Consider the following 20,561-nt stretch of genomic DNA (forward strand, 5'->3'; position numbering starts at 1 on the left):
GCATGAAACCGTCTAATGGACTTCCTATAGTAGTCTTTAAGTAAAGTGTCATAGGATTTTCTCCATCTTCTTTCCAGACGTCTACAGTCCCTCTTTAGTAGACCAATGTTAGTGGAGAACCAAGGAGCATTTTTTTACCAATGTCCTCCAGGCCTTTACATATACAGGAGAATGTTGTCTAGGCTTTTGGTAATCCAATCATTGAATATCTCTAGGGAGCAAGCCATATTCCCCTTCAAGGGAGGTTTTAGACTCTCTAAGATGCCAATCCACTCACTGGCATTAAGCGTATGCCAGCGCCTGTAGGGTTGGGTTATGATTTGGGAAGATTTACCGGATGCTGGGGAAGGAAGGTTAAGGGAAATTAAAAAATGGTCCGACCACGCCAGTGGGGTTGGGGGCTATGCAGTTAGATCAGCTGCATTGCTAAAAAGTAGGTCAATGGTGTGAGCTTTATTGTGTGTGGGGCCTCTGATCAATTGTGTTAGGTCCAAGGCCATCATATCAGACAGGAGTCTTTTGGCCGCAGCATTATCTTGATTCTCTGCATTGTGAAATTTGGCTTGTTGCATATTAATTCAGCAACTTGCTCCGGGAAGGATTGTAGGAAATGCTGTACTGGGCCAGGGGGACGATATACTAGGGCCCCATAAAAACTATACTGAGGGTTTAAAAAAATAGAAAAGCCATACTCTCCAGGGAGGTGACCTTAACTGAATCCCTACAGATAATAGCAATCCCCTAACCCCCCTTTTGCAGAGACTCTGTCAAGCCTACTTATTAAGTAGTCGTTAGGCAAAGCTAAGGCCACATCAGCTGCTGACCCTTCATGGAGCCAAGTCTCCATAAGAAAAATAACTGTGGGTTTCTGCTCGCACAGGAGAAGGTTAATATCCAGATTGTGAGCGGCCAGTGACCTACAGTTAGCCAAAAGGAATGTACTTTGTGGGACTTTATGGGGTGCAAGGTCGGTCTGTGCTGAAGGCTGTGGACACCTAAAGCCGCTAGTGTCCCTGTCCAGTTGGCGGCGTATGTTCCAGGTGTGCCTATGCATTGTCCCAGTACTGTAACCTTAAATGCTTCCCATTTTAATGAAGGACAATGCAGAGTCAGTGTTGGCCTTGAAAAATTCAGTGATAGCAGTGCAAGGAAAGAACAAAAGGGGTGTCTTCTAGGGCTGTCGGCTGCATGTGGAAATAGGAGAGGGTTGCCCTTTCCAGCTGAATCACAGTAATTGTGGATTATGATCAGAGTTTGTGTGCCCAAGATCGTCAACGTAAGTGACATGTGACAGAAAATCTAGTAAGCCAATGATGCAGTCTATGCGAACGTGTAAATCACAGGAAAATAAATAAAAATAGTAACCTCCTGTGTTGGTGTTATGTGCGTGCCAAATAGGGGCCAATAACTGAGCCAGTCTGTGTGATTTTGGGCGTTTGTTGTGGTACTTGTACAGGGAAGGGTGGTAAGGAGCGGCCTAGGTCAAGTTGGAGCACACTGTTAAAATCTCCTCCCAGGAGCCAGGGTAATTTGCTCCAGGGCGATAAGGTCTCAGACAGTTTGGCCAAGAACACTGCTTGGTCAGATGATATGCTTTTGTACATCACTGAGCCCCAGACCACCATCTCCTCCTCCCTATTCCATACATTAGAGGAATACGGGCAACACTCAGGGTATAAAATACATTGGGACTAGTCAACTATTTTCTCGCCTGGGTCGACACACAGCTGTCCCTCCCCCCACCGGGTAATTTAAAAGTAGCTCCTGAGGGCTTCAAATACCTAGGCATTTTCATTACACCCAATAGGGATGTTTGCTTCCACCAAAATCTGGAGAGAATGGTAACCAATTTTCAAAAAGACGTGGTGAGGTGGCGAGGACTCCCCCTGTCGCTGATGGGGCGGGCGTCTCTCTTCAAGATAATTACCCTCCCATAGCTACTGTATGCCCTCCAAAACACATACTTCCCACTTCTTAGGAATATATTTACCAACATCATGCAGTCCCTACTGTGGCAGGGTGGGCACCCGAGAATAGCTCTGAAGACACTACAATAAAACTCCTACAATGGTGGGGTAGCTCTCCCAGATATAGATGCCTACTACTGGGCAGTACATCTGATCCCGATTAACGAATGGGTATACTCACTACTGGCCCATCCCATATATAGACTGGAGAAAGGCACCTTGGCATGCCGCTCATACTCACATTACTTTTATGATGGTAAAGGTGTGCAGGGCCTACTCCCATTAGAGGGCAACAAAGAGAATTGGCTGGGCCCGGACGTTCATGAAGAAGACACCACTCTGGAAGGGGTCATGGTTGAGTGGGTTTAGCAGACTGCAAGGCTTCAGGGCGTGGGAACTAATCAGTATTTCCATGGTAGGAGACATTCTGGAAAATGGAGAATTTGAATCCTTGGTGACTTTTGGCTCTGAATATAAGCTGCATAAATCCCAATCCAATATGCACAATTACAACATGCCTGCACTTCTGGTGGCCTCTCCAAAATTGAGGTTCTGCAATACTCTCCCCTGGAGGGGAGACTACTACAAAACTAATTGGCTAAGGGTGCTATCTCACTCATCTTCCATACCCTAAGCAATAATATGCCGAACAACCTGCACAGTTTTCGAGACCAGTGAATGAGGGATGTGGGCACCGTAGACAATATTGACTGGGAAGCAGTGCTCATGCACCCCACGGAGGTAGCTATCAAGTCCCGGCTGCGTCTAATCCAGTACAAAATCTTACACAGGGTGTACTATGAGAGGGCTAAATTACGCATAATGGGCTGTGTCGCCAGCATGCCTGAGGTGCCACTACGATGGAGGGAACATTATCCATACAATATAGCACAGCCTCATCCCCATCCAGGGGTACTGGAAGGCCATCTTGGCAGTGCGCTCCTGGAGGCGTCGCTTCCAATTGAATCCCAAATATGTCCTACTGGGCATCCCAAATGATAATGACATTTCTAGACCACATCTTCTTTTTAGCGTGCTGGGATTTGTGGTGGCAAAACGCAATGTGACACCAAAATGAAGGGTGGCAGAGGTTCCGACACTTCAAGAATTTAAGAGAGGCATGGACCTCAATATGGCTGCAGAGAAAGTAACATATTCCAGTAGGGGTTGCCCCCCCAAAAATTATAAAGTATGGGACTAATGGATCAGTTATTAGGGGTTCGAAAGAGTGGGGGGTAGCCAGAATGTCACATCAGGCCTTGGAACACACACATATCACAGATGGTCTTGTGACAGCTGTGCCGATACTTGAAACTGATGCAAAAAGCAAAGATGATGGACGGAATGCAGAGCAAATCAAACATTCACCCCCAGTCACAAAGATCTGGGTTCAATCCATCGTTTTTTTTTGCTCACCACGCCACCAAAGTTTGGACCCAGCCATATGCAAATCACTCTTGACCCTGTTCCTCATGGGAACAGTCCAGCCCAAACTGCCCGGCCAGGTCCTACCTGGACTGGAAACAAGCATCATAGGACCAGTTTCAGGGTATCACCCTTCATCAGCTAGGCTAGCTTGAAGCCAGTGGCGCAGTTAGCACAGGACCCACGTCTGGGCATACCCTTCCCACTTGGGCCGACAAATGCAAAAAGAAAAGATGATGGATGGAATGCAGAGCAAATCAAACATTCACCCCCAGTCACAAAGATCTGGGTTTAATCCATTGTTTTTTTGCTCACCGCCCCACCCCAGTTTGGACCAAGCCATATGCAAATCAGTCTTGACCCTGTTCCTCATGGGAACAGTCCAGCCCGAACTGCCAAGCCAGGTCCCCCCTGGACTGGAAACAAGCATCCTAGAACTGGTTTCAGGGTATCACCCTTCATCAGCTAGGCTAGCTTGAATCCAGTTGCGCAGTGAGCACGGGACCCACGTCTGGGCATACCCTTCCCACTTGGGGCAACAAATACAAAAAGAAAAGATGATGAAGTTTGTTGGCAGATAAACAGAGCAATGATTGCGAGAGTAGCCAGTTGCAAATATGGCAGGATTTAGTTTGACGACTGTGGAAACTTCAAGGTCCACTAGCTATCAATTAAAGGGAAGGCCTGCTCCTTGGGAGTTGCCTTTAAGTCTCTTCCAAAAAAAAAGCTAAGTGGACCTTCCTTAGAGAAAAATTTAAAGTCTATGAAAAGTAAACTGTTAACCGATTTTAACATATGGCAATGAATGACTGCTGGAAACCATCTAACCTCCTGGATGTAACTGTAAGCAATGTTTACAAACATGTTTTACACCCTCGCTCTCATGGATCCCGGACTCAGATAAAACCTGCATTTGGCTTGGTAAGGAAATCCATGACATGTCAAGCAGCCTTTTTAAAGCTTTGTTACAAACTGAAAAATACTGTTGCTTTAACGTTAAACTATTATTTATGGACAGAAATAGAAAAAAACAAGATTAGGGAAAATTAACTCTTAGGGAGATTACATTTAATTGCCCCTTGAAATTTGGGATGTGAAAATATTTATTAATACATTAAAAAAACAGTCAACAAAATCTAAAGATAATCTCTCATACAGAGGATAAACTAGCTTTTGGCAAGCAATGCAGGCATAGATGCCGGTAAATACCTACATTTCTGAACTGAGATAAGCTCAAAATCAAGTACTTACTGAATGCAGTTTTGAAGAGGAACTGTGCATTTTCCGAGCAGTTGTTTTTTTTGCTTTCCCCCACATCGTAACTGCGCCTCCAGCTAATGAACTAGGGGCGCGTGGAAACTTGCAGGGAGAAGGGGTATTGGATGACAGAAAAAGAGAGAGACACTGGACACCGGAATCTTCAAAGTCATTCTTTGGTAGAACCTTCATGCTAGACATCTCTAACTTCTGCTCAGAGCCTTTTAATCTGTAATGAGAAAGAGTTATGGTTAACACCGTTGATAATTTATTCAATACCGAGGCTAAATACTCGTTTGGTTTAATAATTATCACCTAGAAATTAGGAACTTTTATAGGAAGATGGCATTGGTCTATTCGTGGCAAAAGAACCCCATGAGTCATTGGACATGCAATGTCTCATTCATCTCACTAGTTTTAAGACTGCATATTAGCAACTGAAAAAGAACGAAGGAAACATTACTATTCATGTTAAACAGTTCATCACTAAGATTTAATATTGACATTTTAATTCAGCTAACTGTTAAATACGCCAGTTCTTTTCTGTGCACATCAAATGCATCTAAAAAGTGAAAGTCTTTCCATGCACAATTCAATCTTCAACTGTTGAATCCAAAAGGAATTCCAGATTACAGATTATCCAAGGTGTGAGAAGAAAAAACTAAAATAAACATATTTTAAGAGCTGAAGCAAATCCATAAACCAAAACGTGCCCCAGAATAGTCAAAAACGCAGCAGGCACCACATTATACTGTCTAAGAGTAGGTTACCGGTACCAGGCTAGATGCAGTGCTTAATTTGGTGGTTTCTGGTGCTCAGCACTGTTAGCGCGTCAAACCTTAATAAGTAAACTAACAAGGGGACGCAAATAGGTAGATTAACCTTTTGACTCGCATTTAAGATATTCCCACCATAGATCCAGTACATGCAGATCAATAATCAATAACCAATCAATAACATCAATAATCAATGATAATCAGTAGCATTAGTAATCAATTGGAGTCAGTACTTATCACACACCATGACCTTTCAGTCATGAATAACCACACCTTTAAGTAAATGTTAGAATATGTATTTCCCTATATTAACAATGCTAATGTCATGTAAAATAATCTCAATATCAAATGACAGACATACAGAAGCATCACTGGCTGTCCAAAGCGGCGAAAGAAACATAATCGAATCAAAGCTTGAACAATTACACATTCTAAGGTTACGGTGCAAATTAATAACAGGAACAATTGCCCAAACAATACATTTATTCAGCAAAGGAAAGACATGGAGTGTTACTCCATATAGCAGACTTTTATTAGTGAGGAATCCTTATCTAACACCAGATTGGCATTAGGATGTTCGGCTTCATGCAAAACAATTTAGTCGACACAAATTTAGAAAAACATCTAACTATGGCTCTATCAAAATAGTGTGGTTTGTACGTAGAGAGAAAAAGCAAATAGGCATAACAAAACATAAGCCTAACAGTATACCTCTCCTCAATAGGATTGGCAAGCTAAAATAGTCTTCGTCATCAGGACATCAGTTTGGACAGCAAGGCATCAGGATTCAGCATCAAAGTTTAGGAAACGCAACGTCTTTAAGCATTATAGTAAAGCACGTATCTTGTCAAGACGCTCAAGAAATTATGACGGTGGCAAAAGGCAAAAGCGCAATGGCAAATTCTTCTCAGTGCAGTCCGGTTAAGTTAGATTTCCTAAAACTTCTTCCCTAGTCCCGATTGGTCATGGGATCACATGTTCACACTCCATCCAATAAAACTAAAATATCAAATCTATAATTTCTACTAGTACTCGGTTCACATGTCGCTGATTGGCTTTTCTCGTAATGTCCTCATCATCCAGCTTGTCAGGTAACAATACTGTTGCAGCTAATACTCCAGTGAGTGCCTCTATTGTTCTCCTCCTGAGAAAGTCAGTCTTACACACATTACACCTATAATGTTACATTTTACAAGAACAGCATCTTCTAGCAAGCGGTTTGTATTGCTACATGCACTACGTGCAAGGATGATCAGTGGTGCAGTGTAAGGGCAATGAAATATACGATGGACCATTGGCCTCTGTTTCCATTTTACATTGGCTCACAACTCCATCTTGTTGAGTCTGGTTCTGTGTGTGAAGCACTGTTGTGTGTTTTTCCACAAGCTTCTGCAAGCTGCAGGATGGGGTGTTTTTCTGCTCAACTACGCTCCACCTGCCTGGTACGTAGGGCACTATTTACACTCCATGAGCTATCAGTTAGGACAGGGGGATGCGCCTGTACTCAAGGAGGAATGTAAGCTTCACCTTGGAGCCCTATTCTGGGAACCTGGCCCATTCCGAGGAGACGTCTCGAAGGGTGAACAAGGTACCGCCGACTGCACAATTTGTAAGGGAGGGGGTCTTTTTCTCAAAAAGACTCCTGGGCGCTAGTAAATACTATAAAGGTCAGGAGCCCTTATGGACTAGCTCAGGAACTCTCTTCTGGGTTGGACTCAACGCCAGGAGTACTGATTGTCCTGAACGAGACTCCCTGCGCAGGTCGATTTGGGTTCCCTGGCTTGGTGTACGGTGGAGGGATGCAGAATCTCTTTTTGGTGAAGCCTTTCACTTTATAGTCATTTGAGCATATTGTGTGTGTATGTGTAGTATGCATTTGTTCTTGCAGCTACTTTCAGGTTATTTTTCATATCACAGAGTGCTTATATTCTTGCAGTTATTCTCATGTTATTTTTCATGATATTTTAGTATGGTCAGTTTTGAGAACTTGTCCCATAAATAAACTTGATTATTCTACTTATTAAGGTGTTTGAGATTGATTGTTTCACATTGTGCCCTAAATTGTTCTGAATTGCATAGTTCTGTTATTCTGAAGTGTCAAGCAACACATAGTTCTCATGAGAAAGACTTTTAGCTACGAGCATGTTTGGTCAGCACAGTGGAAAATTACAATTTTAATTCTCTAAGCAGACATTTTATTCATTGGTTCGGAAATACAGCTCGACATGAGGCCGTGCAACTAGGCCAAGACCTCTGCTAAGTTGAGGCCTACAATTAATAAAGTTAATACATAATTCATAACGCTTAATATGACATATTACTACATTAATCAAACATAAGCTCCATGTTTTATATTAATAAGCCATTAAAAAGTACATTTTGTGAATATTGTCGGCCACTCACGTGGACACATTTTCAAATACATGCATTATTTTTCTTTATATTAATACATTTTCTACGCAAATCCATTACTCAGAATGTATGAATATTAATTAATATTTTTATTACAACACCTGCTTTAGCAGCACCAGCACTTAATTGTCAACACAAGCACTTATGACAGCTGCCGCATGGTGACGCTGTTTTGAGTAATATAAAGATAGGCAGAACAACAGAACATTATTATTTCAATATATATTTAAAACAACTAAAACAACTAATACCTGGTACCAAGCCATTCTTATAGCTTTGGGGGCTTTGAACAGTCTGAATTGTCACACTTGTGGTAGTGTGATAGTTAATAGTTGTGTTTGTACTGCCTTTAGCAAGGCTGGAAGTGGCAATGGATGGTGCAAGCTTCAGTGGCATCCTTATAAGGCCACTGGCACTTGTTATTTTTATTTTTATTTGTTTTACAAATTGAGCACTGGCTACACGTGCGACGAACATCCATTTGGAAATTGAAGGCTTAGAGCCAGTAGCCATAAGTTTGACAGGCACAGTCACAGTGTGGATCGCCCTACCCTGATTCCAACATCAAGTTCTGAACAGCATGCACACGTGTAAAGACTCATCCAGTCTTTAGTCCTGCCTGACTTTCCGTATTGGCTGGCCTAAGCAGGACGTCACCCAAGTTCTCATCTAACCAATCTTCGTCCAGCAATTGCAGACTTTTCTACATGCTGGGCCCGAATGGTAGTAAACAAGCCAATATTAGTTGGCAGCTCATGACAGATAAGCTTTTTTTTGGTAAATACTTTTCTCCCAATATAAAACTTAAGTTAATATATTACCGATGTGGAGCGTTTCCAACAAAACACCAACCTCCACTGTGTGCCGTGCCTTTTGACACAAAGAGATGCAAGCTCTGTGATTTTATGTGTAATTTCATTTTATGCATTTTATGTGCTTGTCCTTCATTTTTGAGAGAACATAAAAGGCTTATCCGTCATTCCCTTAATTTGTTGAAGATTTAGACATGCAGCCAAGCACATATTCACTGCCAGGATAGTCAATACACACAGCTAAACTCATATGTAAAATTCATGAAATTTGCTGAAGCTCCAAGAAAACGACAGCTAGTTACCTTTTGATAATTTATGACTGCTTTATCTTTTATGGTCTTGAATGGACCTTTTTCTGCATGATTATATATTTTCTCATATAAAACTATTTGATACCACTACAGCTATTTTTATGTTTGATTTGTTAATTGTAGTTTTACTTAACTTTGCAATTAAGATCATTATTATTATTATTATTACTAGAATAACGGGTATACAAAATGGCTGCAATTAAACAAAACGGCGGTTTCAATAAAAGTAATAGAAATCAACAGAAACTTGAAAAAAACAAGTTCACAAAACTCTGGATTAAAAATCGCTGTTTCCTTTGCGAAATAAATATAATTTATGACATTTAAAAACACAGATTTCATGTCCATTTTGATCAACAACTATTAAAGACCGGAATGTTTCCTTGCTCAACACATCTCAATGAATCTGACGACTATTGGCACACTTTCTTGGGCCATCTTCAGTCATCCAAATGAATAGGGTTGTGACATTATAGAAGTCTGGAAAATATATATTTTGCTATTTTTTATGGAAAATGATTTGCCTTGAAATTTTCCTACCACACACCTCTTATGAAAATGGTGAAAACTGGTGGACGTTCTCACCTTTACTGCACTTACACCTATATGTAAACGTTTTGAAATTAGCCAAATATCTTAAATAGGAGTATTGTTCCTTTTCCCTCTTCCTAGAGAATATGTTTTGATAAAAGTTCTTACTGTTCACATTAATCCTAGTGCACGTGCTTCCCATTTCAAAAGGGCAACTTGCAGGATCATAAACTGAATATCAGAACAATGTAGAGCAATTAAACCCCCACCTTAGAAACTCGTTATGCTGCACAAAAATCACACCAGTTGTTTATGTATCCATAATACACTCCACAGTAATGGATTTGAGGTTATGCAAATGTGCAATCATTGAAAATATATCACCCATGTACTAGCTAAAATACACGGTGAGAATCCTGCAGTCATGGAATGTGAACATTATGGCGTAATAAGGATGAGGATCCTACACAAGATGCCTGATACTGATTGAACCATGCATGCTTTAGGACGTAAAGTCATAACCTATCTAGTAGCACACAGGTATTATTTTCTTGGCAGATATCTTAAAATGTATATCATAATTTCTGGCCTACAGTTTTTGGACATTTTATTCGTTATCATGTGCACGTCTACACAGCCTGGCCAATTGACAATGTGTGTGGATATGAGGTTCCCCCAACTGTACCATCTAACGGGAAACAGACATTGCCCTCAAGGTAAAGGACATACTGGCAAGCATTGATGGGTGCCATAGGTTCACAAAGCTGGAATCTCAATGCAGAGTACACCCCACCATCAAAGGGAACTACTCCTAATTGCTGTACTTAATTGCTTTCTCAATGCATATAGCATCCTGAATATACATACTACTGCTCCTGATTCGGGGTATGTAATCAACTACGGTGTTACTAAACAGCAGGTACGACACCCCAAAGCCCTCAGTTTGATCAATGGCATCTTGATATATGTTAGAATCCACTGCGAGCACCACAGACTGAAGGCAAAATGGATATCCTAAACAACGTGATGTAAAAAGAGAACTAAGCCAAACAGGACAAAATACTAGAGCCTCCCAGAGTTCCATCAAAGCTCCAAATGGACGACAGACCACCATAACAATGACAGGGCGGCCAACAATTCTGAAAAATTAAGGATTTGGCATTGAGACACCACATAACTTTCCAATTGCTGAAGGAATTACTTGATCACACCCCAGACCATCACAGTGGTGGCTAGGTTATGGTCATGATGGGCTACAACATCCAGGGAGCTTTCCTGTAGTGCCCACCTGGGGCCTGGAACCAATGGCTGCCACAGATGATGGAAGTCCTGTGGAGGAGAAAGTGGATGATAACCCAATTAGTTGTTATCCTCGTACTCATAGGGTACAACTCTGCTTCCACTCTGTACCCGCATAACAAGATGCTCAGAGAGGATAACCCTGTACTAGAGCAGAAAGGTAATCATATCATGATTCCCTTATGATTATGGATCCGAGAACAGCCTGTTCCTGTACCTGTACCAGCTGAGAGGTAGGCTGACTCTCCGTATTTGCATTTAAAACTTTGCTGCCAGAATACTGGCAATCCACCCTGGTCATTCATTCATAAGATGGCCGCATCTTAGGAAAGCTCCCGCAGCCCGCCAGCCCTATCCCCTAATATCAGTCATCACATCCGTGCAAGGGAAAAGGTACAGATATGTTCAGCTGGCAGTTGGGATGCTGAGGCATGGGCGTAGGAAGTGTGGGGGATGAGGGGGATGTTTCCCCCTCAGATTTTGGAGTGCAGGGACACGGGGGACGAGGGTGGGGGGGACAAGGGGACAAAATAAATTCCCCTCTCACTTCTATCTTGCAGGGCCATTTCATCCCGATGTATTTTGACATTTTCAGGAGCGCCTGCATAGACTTTCAGAAGCGCTTTCATTCCTTCTGGGCAACTTGAAAGAGGGCTTTCCAATTGTAAATTTCTGCTGGCCCAGGGCAAAGGTTGAAATTAAGGGGCCATCAGGCCTCCTTTTGTTTGATTATGCTAACTGGAAGCTATTTGGAGCCTCACACCTAGCTGCTATATAGGAAACAAAAGCACACAGCTTGCTATTACTTTACAGGTACTTAAGAAGGCACAGTTTTCACTTTGTTCAGTCCCTGCATGTAAGAGGTAGGTGTGCACTGTAAGAATGCCAGATGTGCTGGTCTGCCCCAGTATTTACACAAATAACAATTTAAATAAATAAATGTTTTATTACTTTTATAGCGTTACTCAACCCAATGCAGGGTGGCCAAGCGCTCTACATCATACACATTATTATTAATCCGTGAGATATATTGGGCACACAAAGAACTCTTCAGCAGAGGCCTTAGCCCTCACAAGATATTTTAAAATGCAGACTTTGTACCAATTAAGCAGAACTGATTTATTGCCACATTTCTCCCTTATGCCAGTTTCTTAGTGGCAGAGCCTCTAAAAAATACATTTATAAATTGAGGCCCAGATTTTGTGTCAAGGTTGCCTAACTTTTTTGGTACAACCCCAAAGCAAAATCTCATTTCTTAAATATAGTAATGCACTCAAATGTACTCATGATAGACCTGCTAAACATATGTCATGAGGTGCTAACCCCTTCGCTGCCAGGCCTTTTCCCCTTCAGGTGCCAGGCCTCTTTTTTGCTATTTGGGGCAGTTCGCGCTTAGGCCCTCATAACATTTTGTCCGCATAAGCTACCCATGCCAAATGTGCGTCCTTTTATTTCAACATCCTAGGGATTCTAGAGGTACCCAGAGTTTGTGGGTTCCCCTGAAGGAGGCCAAGAAATTAGCCACAATACAGCAACATTTTCGTGTTTTTTCTTTAAATGGGAAAAAAGGGCGGCAGAAGAAGCCTTGTGTTTTTTTCCCTGAAAACGGCATCAACAAAGGGTTAAAATCACCAGCTTCCCAGCTTTCAGGAACAGGCAGACTTGAATCAGAAAACCAAATGTTTCAACACAATTTTGGCATTTTACTGGGCATACCCCATTTTTACTATTTTTTGTGCTTTTAGCATCCTTCCACTTAGTGACAGAAATGGGTGTACGCCCAATGCTGGATCCCAGAAAGATAAACATTTCTGAAAAGTAGACAACATTCTGAATTCAGCAAGGGGTCATTTGTGTAGATCCTTGAAGGTTTTCCTGCAGAAAATAACAGCTGAAATAAATAAATATTGAAATTTAGGTGAACCACGTTTTATTCTGTAACTTTTTCCTGCGATGTCAGATTTCTTAAAGCAATATACTGTTACGTCTGCTGGGCTCTTCTTGTTGCGGGTATATATAAGGCCTGTAAGTTCATCAAGAACCCTAGATCCCCAGAGCCAATAACTGAGCTGCACCTTGCAATGGGTTTTCATTCTATACCGGGTATACAGCAATTCATTTGCTGAAATATAAAGAGTGAAAAATAGGTATCAAGAAAACCTTTGTATTTCCAAAATGGGCACAAGATAAGGTGTTGAGAAGCAGTGGTTATTTGCACATCCCTGAGTTCCGGGGTGCCCATGCTAGCATGTGAATTACAGGGAATTTCTCAAATAGACTTCTTTTTTATACACTGTCTTACATTTGAAAGAAAAAAATGTAGAGAAAGACAAGGGGCAATAACACTTGTTTTGCTATTCTGTGTTCCCTCAAGTCTCCCGATAGAAATTGTACCTCACTGGTGTGGATGGCCTAATGCTCGTGACAGGAAACGCAACATGGACACATCACATTTTTACATTGAAATCTGACATGTTTTTTGCAAAGTGTCTAGCTGTAGATTTTGGCCTCTAGCTCAGCCGGCACCCAGGGAAACCTACCAAACCTGTGCATTTTCTAAAACTAGACACCAAGAGGAATCAAGGATTTCACCAGGTTCTGTTACCCAGAATCCTGTGCAAACCTCAAAATTTGGCCCAAAACACACTTTTTCCTCACATTTCAGTGACAGAAAGTTTTGGAATCTGAGAGGAACCACAAACTAATGCCCCAAAACACTATGCGGACACATCAAAATTATCAAATACTAAACTACCTATTTTTGCGGGGGTGCCTGCGTTTTTGGTCCTGGGCTCAGCAGCCATATAGGGAAAACTACCAAACCCAAACATTTCTGAAAACTACACACCCGAGGGAATCCAGAGAGGTGTGACTTGCATGGATACCCCAATGTTGTCTTACCCAGAATCCTCAGCAAACCTCAAATTTAGCTAAACAAATCACATTTTTATCACATTTCTTTGTGGGATCAACACACCGGGAGAAATTCCCTACCACCCAACATTCCCCTCAGTCTCCCGGTAAAAATGATACCTCACTTGTGTAGGTGGGCCAAGTACCTTTATAATAGTCGAGTTCTGACGTCTTTTCTTCATAATCGGTGACATGATGCATCAGAAGTACCTGATCATATAGAAATGAATGACTGCTGTTTATACAGGGATCACAGAATCCCATGTATTAAATATTAAATAGTCTGTAACACCAAAAGCTTCTTCAGTGTAAATGCTCCCAGTTTTTGACTGATGTGGAGCTGACCTGCCCAGTATCGCACAGAGGAGCAGAAGTGTTATTAGAACTACAGTTTCAGAGCACAGTTTACAAATATTGTACCTGATCGCTTTTGATATCTCTAGTGTGGTTTCAATTTGCATGAGGTGAGAAGCATGATTGGTGCGGGCACAACAGAGATGTTCTTCCTTTTCTCCCTCCTACCTTTATTTGCTTAGTGCATGAAGATGCAAGGTTAATCAACATGTTTTTTTCACATTTGGTCTAAATACTTAGTGAATGTAAATAACAATAAAACATACTTTCAAACTGGCAACATGCCTTCTTTTCTCCCTATTTCACGTCCAAACTATATGATTATGTACATTTATCGGAGCCTGCATTTCTCATACAATGTATAGGAAATTTTGTTTAGGGTCAATTGAGAAGTCCCCAAGGGTGTTGTTGTCCCCCCAAGAAATGTATTGTCTCCTACGCCCTTGTGCTGAGGCACCATTTTTGGCGGTTGGTACTGCTTTGGCTCAATTGAATGGTGAGGCCTACCTGGGAGATGAGAGCAGCAGCCCTGATCACCAACAGCTGGCCGATCAAGTCTCGACTGAAGGCCAAAGTTAAGGAACAGCATTCAGGCTCATACGATATAGTCCCATGGCTCCACGACTATCTAGATAGACATGCAGGACCCTGTGAGGATCAAGATATTGGTGCCCCTGACAGAATGTGCTGGAACCCGCAAATCTGTCTATCGGACTGGCACTACAGAGAGCTTTTACGCTGAAGAGCTCACCGGCCCTGGCGAGGCGGGTGGCCTAGACACCACAACTGAGCCGCACCAGAAATCCCTGCCCCCGAGAGTGGCACGACATCTATGGGGGAAAGGCCGCACCTCATGCCATCAAAACTGCTCACCGGCTGCCTGCTGGCAATCCCGGTGATCATAGCATGCGGTGCTGTGATGCGGCTGCCTAGTGGACATCGGCTCTAATGACAATGGAACAGTGGGTGAGTGCTGGGTCTGCAGTAGGGTAGGGGAGGCCCAAACTTCCACAACATGCTTGAGAGAGTGAACCCCCTAATGGGAGCACTGCTAAAAACACTTCACTTGAATATGCCGCCCATTGCTTACTTGCCACCAATAGCGATACCTCAGCTAGCGCCGGGGCAGGGCAGGAAACCCCCTCCTGTATTTTAAGCTGTATAATCGTTGGGACTAACACCATCAATATGACTGCAGTGAAAGACAGGTAGCCTGCATACAAACTCCATAGTGGGCAGCAATCACTTTTAAATATGCCACTCAAAGTTGCCCTCGCATGCTGCTGAGCCTCGCCATACGACTTGGGGGATCCAGGGCACTGTTGTGTGAAACTTAAGCCATAAGGGGACTGGGGGGCCGTTGACTTCCTCCCTCATTCATGCCCCTTGGCAGGTGGCAGTGAATAACACTGTGGTGCCCCCCCGAGCCTCACCTTGCTACCGCCACCCGTTGAGGCCACTGACCATATTCACAGTGCATAATGACAGGCTGAAATACTGCATGCGGTAGGCACCAAACCAAGTTGGAGAACTTCATACTCCCCAAAGGCTTGACTGGAGCTGCTGAGGATGGAGGGATGCAGCTTCTGACAGATCAAACTCCACAAGAGGGTGACAGCCTGACTCTGAAAGACATCATGGAGGTGATACAAAGCGTCTAGGGGACCCTTGAGACTAAGATTGATACGGTCTCAACAGAACTCACATTGATGAGAGCGGACATTTGCAATTTGGACATTCCCGGATGCAAAAAAGAAACTGAAAAACCCTTACTGACCCTCACAGATCGTGCAACTGACTTAAAGAAGCAAGTCAAGGCCATGCAGGCTACAATGGAACAGTTAGGGGCAGAACTCTGTTGCACCACCTATGGCCCTATGGTGTGATTGTGACACCGCAAAGGTGACACTTCGCATGTTGACCTGCTGGATTCATTGACCCCGCCTTGTCATAAGGAACCGTTGCCTCGCCAATGACGCTGCATCACCTCCCCTGCAACCGAAAGGAACTGACACCTGACCTCCCCTGCCTAGCAGTAAGGTACTGACGCCTCACCTTCTGAGTAGCAGTAAGGAACCAACACTGCACCTGCTCCAGCACTGCCTCAACACCTGACTCTGTGCAACATCTTTGTTTCATCATCGTTTTCCAAGGTACTGTACATGGGGTCTGTGTGACTGGACAGCACTCCCCAGCGAGTGGTGTCAGACTGTTGGAAACGACTCAGTCAAGATGCCATGCTGGCCCCAATTGGAAAGATTGTGTTTCTAAGCGCTTATCTAAGATTTCATCTTTGAAAGTTCATATCTTTGCTTGTGCATGTTACATTTTTGTCGTTTTGGTCTTGTTTCACTCAGATAAATATTGGCTATTTTTCTAAAGTGGTGTGGAGTACTTTTGTGCTGTTTTCACTGTGTTACTGTTTGTGTGTGCAAATACTTTACACATTGTCTCTGAGATAAACCAGACTGCTTGTGCCAAGCTGCCAAGTGGGTGAGCAGGGGTTGTCCTATCTGTGTGACTCCCTTACCCTGACTAGAGTGAGGATCCCCACTTGGACAGGGTGCAAACCACTGCCAACTAGAGACCCCATTTGTAACACTGAAAATTAAGATGGAACTAACAGAAACAACTGAAAGCTATTTTGAGAAAAATGAATCCTCAGTACACTCGACACAAACGCTCTGGGAAGCCAATAAGATGGTGATTAGAGAGCAAGGACTTTCCCTGATGGTAAGGCATAAAAAAGAAAACAGAGCAAAACTGGACACACTAGAAGAAAAGATACTATACCTTGAGGCTACAATTACACATCAAGGGACTAACACTACTCACGTTTTGGCTCTTAAACAACAGGAATATCAAAATGTGGAGACTGATGCAGCCAGGGTGAGACACAAGGTGGTGCAGCACGAGGTAGGTGATAAAGCCGGGAAACTCCTGGCCTGGCTTGAAAGAAAGGAGAGAGCAGAAAGTGACATTCGCTCTGATGCCGGAACATTAGTGTGTGATAGAAAGGATGTGGCGGAGGTCTTTGCCACGTATTACGCTCAGTTGCATTCCCCCAATGGCGACCAAGGCAGGGGCAGACACCCAAGAACATATGGTCGGCATTCAGCTTTCGACTCTCACCCTTAAAGATAGGGAGCTCCAGGAAAGGGTCTTCACAGAAGAGGAAATAGTGGGAGTGATAAAGGAGTTCAGGTCAGGCAAAGTGCTAGGTCTCAACAGCATCCTGATTAAGCTGTATAAGCTCACGGCCACTAAACTTGCCCTGCATCTGGAGCGGATGTACGAAGAGAGTTGCAAGGTGGGATTACTCCCAAAAGACCAAAGACTGGCCTCTACAGTGGCCACATCTAGGCCCATTTCCCTCCTTAACACTGTAATCAAGATTTTAGCCTGAGTGTTGCCCTCCCGACTTATCCCAGTCATCGCTATGCTTGTGTGGCTTATAACACTGTTGAATGGCCCTACTTCTTTGAGGTCCTGACATGACTGGGTTTCGGACCTAGGTATACGGCTCCTGTATATCTCTCCTCTGGCTCAGGCGGTGGTCAATGGTAAGATGTCTAAGGTATTCGATCTCCAGCGTGGCACCAGTCAAGGGTCCCAGTTTTCCCCCTTACTTTTTCCTCTTGTGTTACAGCCCTTCGCGGCCTGAATCAGAATGGATCCACTGGTCGTGGTCTGGGTTGGACAGAGCAATGGGAGGGCAGAATATCACTATATGCTGAAGACATCTTGTTATATATAGCAGACCCACTCCCTACCCAAGATAGGATTATGCACATTCTGGCCCAGTTTTGACGGTACTCCAGTTATACCGTAAACTGGACGAAGCCCATGATTTACTTCCTTAATAGGAGAGCGCCAAATTTGCCTCGAGCGTGAGGCTCAGAAAGGCAGGTTTCTTCTATCTGAGAATACACATCACCACTGACCCCGGCCAATGCTATTCCCTTTCTCATTTACTTCCTCTGCTAACATGGCGGAACAATGATGTCCATGACTGGAAAGCTTTGCTGCTGTCGGTGCTGGGCAAAACCGCACTCTTAAAGATGATGGACATTCCCTGCTTTCTGAATGCTCTGCACAATACACCCTTCCCCGTCTCAGCGACTTACTTCACAGCAGTTGATACTGAACTTAGAACCCTACTTTGGGATGGTGGGCTGGCGAGAATTGCAGTCGCTAAATTGACTAGGGAATGGTATGACGGGGGCATCCCCCTGCCCGACATCCAAAAATATTACTGGGTGGCGCAACTTATGAGCATCAATTCTTGGGCTCACTCTCCTCCAGACAAACCATCCTATCTCACGGATAGACATATCATGCAGTTGGGAGGATACCTCAGAGCCCTCTATGCTAACCCTAGGCAAATGACCCTTAGCGGCTAGACAGTGGTTATAGTCGGCCTCTGGCACACAGTGCATCATTTATTAAGGCATCATTTGTTGGGGTGGGAGGGAAAGATAACGCAGGCTAACCTTCTCTGGCATATGGAAAAACGGTGTGCTGGGGAAACAACCTTGATTTGCCAAATGGGACCTTATTGGGCTCTGCAAGGTGTGGGATCTTTGGTCCCAGAGGCAGGTCCTTTCTTTTGCTGATGTACAACAGGAATTTAGCCTAGCACCCACGAAATGCTACTGCTACCTCCAAGTGTGGCACACACTGCAGACAGCATTTCTACAATGGACTAACCTCCCAGATTTCTCACCCTAGAGAATAGGCTACTGGAGGAATATATGCACCAGAAAGCGACATCCCTCACTTATTAGTCAACAAAACACCAGACACACTGCAAACTTTGAGGGTGCACTGGGAGTGTGGCTTGAGAGAAATTGAAGATGACGAGTGGCTCGAAGCCCTGGCTTCCCCGTGGGGAGTCGCAATTAAATCTGGGTTCCGCCTGGTACAACTGAAAATACTACACAGATCCCATTTCACTTGTATAGTCAAGGTACAAATGGGCAGGGCAGCAGACACAAGCTGCTTTAGGCGTGGGGCCAAGAGGGATCTTTCCTGCATATAATAGGGGACTGCCCAGCAGTACAGAGATATTGGGTTTCAGTGGTTGCCTGTATGAACAAGGTATGTGGGGCAAGATGTAGTCCTCTGTGAGATGGTGTTTGTTGAATATATGGGTTGAAATGGACTTTGATAGAATGGAAAAGATCTGGATGACCTTAGGGCTGGCTGGCCAAATGTAACATAGCACAACAGTGGGGGATGTTTCAGCACCACAACTGAAAGACTGGGAAAACAACATGGATTGGTGCATTATGGCAGAGAAAGTGGCTTATGAAAGCCTGGGGTGCCCACAAAAATGGGTGACTGTAGGAAAGTACCATCTTGCCTGGCATGTTACCCCCATTTTCACTGTATGTATGTTTGTTTTTGCCCTTGTGTCACTGGGATCCTGCTAGGCAGGACCCCAGTGCTCATAGTGTATGCCCTGTATGTGTTCCCTGTGTGGTGCCTAACTGTATCACTGAGGCTCTGCTAACCAGAACCTCAGTGTTTATGCTCTCTCTGCTTTCTAAAATTGTCACTGCAGGCTAGTGACTAATTTTACCAATTCTCATTGGCACACTGGTGCACCCATATAATTCCCTTGTATATGGTACTTAGGTACCCAGGGTATTGGGGTTCCAGGAGATCCCTAAGGGCTGCAGCATTTCTTTTGCCACCCATAGGGAGCTCAGCCAATTCTTACACAGGACTGCCACTGCAGCCTGAGTGAAATAACATCCACGTTATTTCACAGCCATTTTCACTGCACATAAGTAACTTATAAGTCACCTATATGTCTAACCCTCACCTGGTGAAGGTTGGGTGCCAAGTTACTTAGTGTGTGGGCACCCTGGCACTAGCCAAGGTGCCCCCATATCGTTCAGGGCAAATTCCCCGAACTTTGTGAGTGCGGGGACACCATTACACGCGTGCACTGCACATAGGTCACTACCTATGTGTAGCGTCACAATGGTAATTCCGAACATGGCCATGTAACATGTCTAAGATCATGGAATTGTCACCCCAATACCATTCTGGTATTGGGGGGAACAATTCCATGATCCCCCTGGTCTCTAGCACAGAACCCGGGTACTGCCAAACTGCCTTTCTGGGGTTTCCACTGCAGCTGCTGCTGTTGCCAACTCCTCAGACAGGATTCTGCCCTCCTGGGGTCTGGGCAGCCCCGGCCCAGGAAGGCAAAACAAAGGATTTCCTCTGAGAGAGGGTGTTACACCCTCTCCCTTTGGAAATAGGTGTGAAGGGCTGGGTGCGGAGTAGCCTCCCCCAGCCTCTGGAAATGCTTTGATGGGCACAGATGGTGCTAATCTCTACATAAGCCAGTCTACACCGGTTCAGGGATCCCCCAGCCCTGTTCCGGCGTAAAACTTGACAAAGGAAAGGGGAGTGACCACTCCCCTGACCAGTACCTCCCTGGGGAGGTGCCCAGAGCTCCTCCAGTGTGTCCCGGACCTCTGCCATCTT

This window comes from Pleurodeles waltl, chromosome 9 (assembly GCF_031143425.1).
Source record: "Pleurodeles waltl isolate 20211129_DDA chromosome 9, aPleWal1.hap1.20221129, whole genome shotgun sequence".
Taxonomy (NCBI): Eukaryota; Metazoa; Chordata; class Amphibia; order Caudata; family Salamandridae; genus Pleurodeles; species Pleurodeles waltl.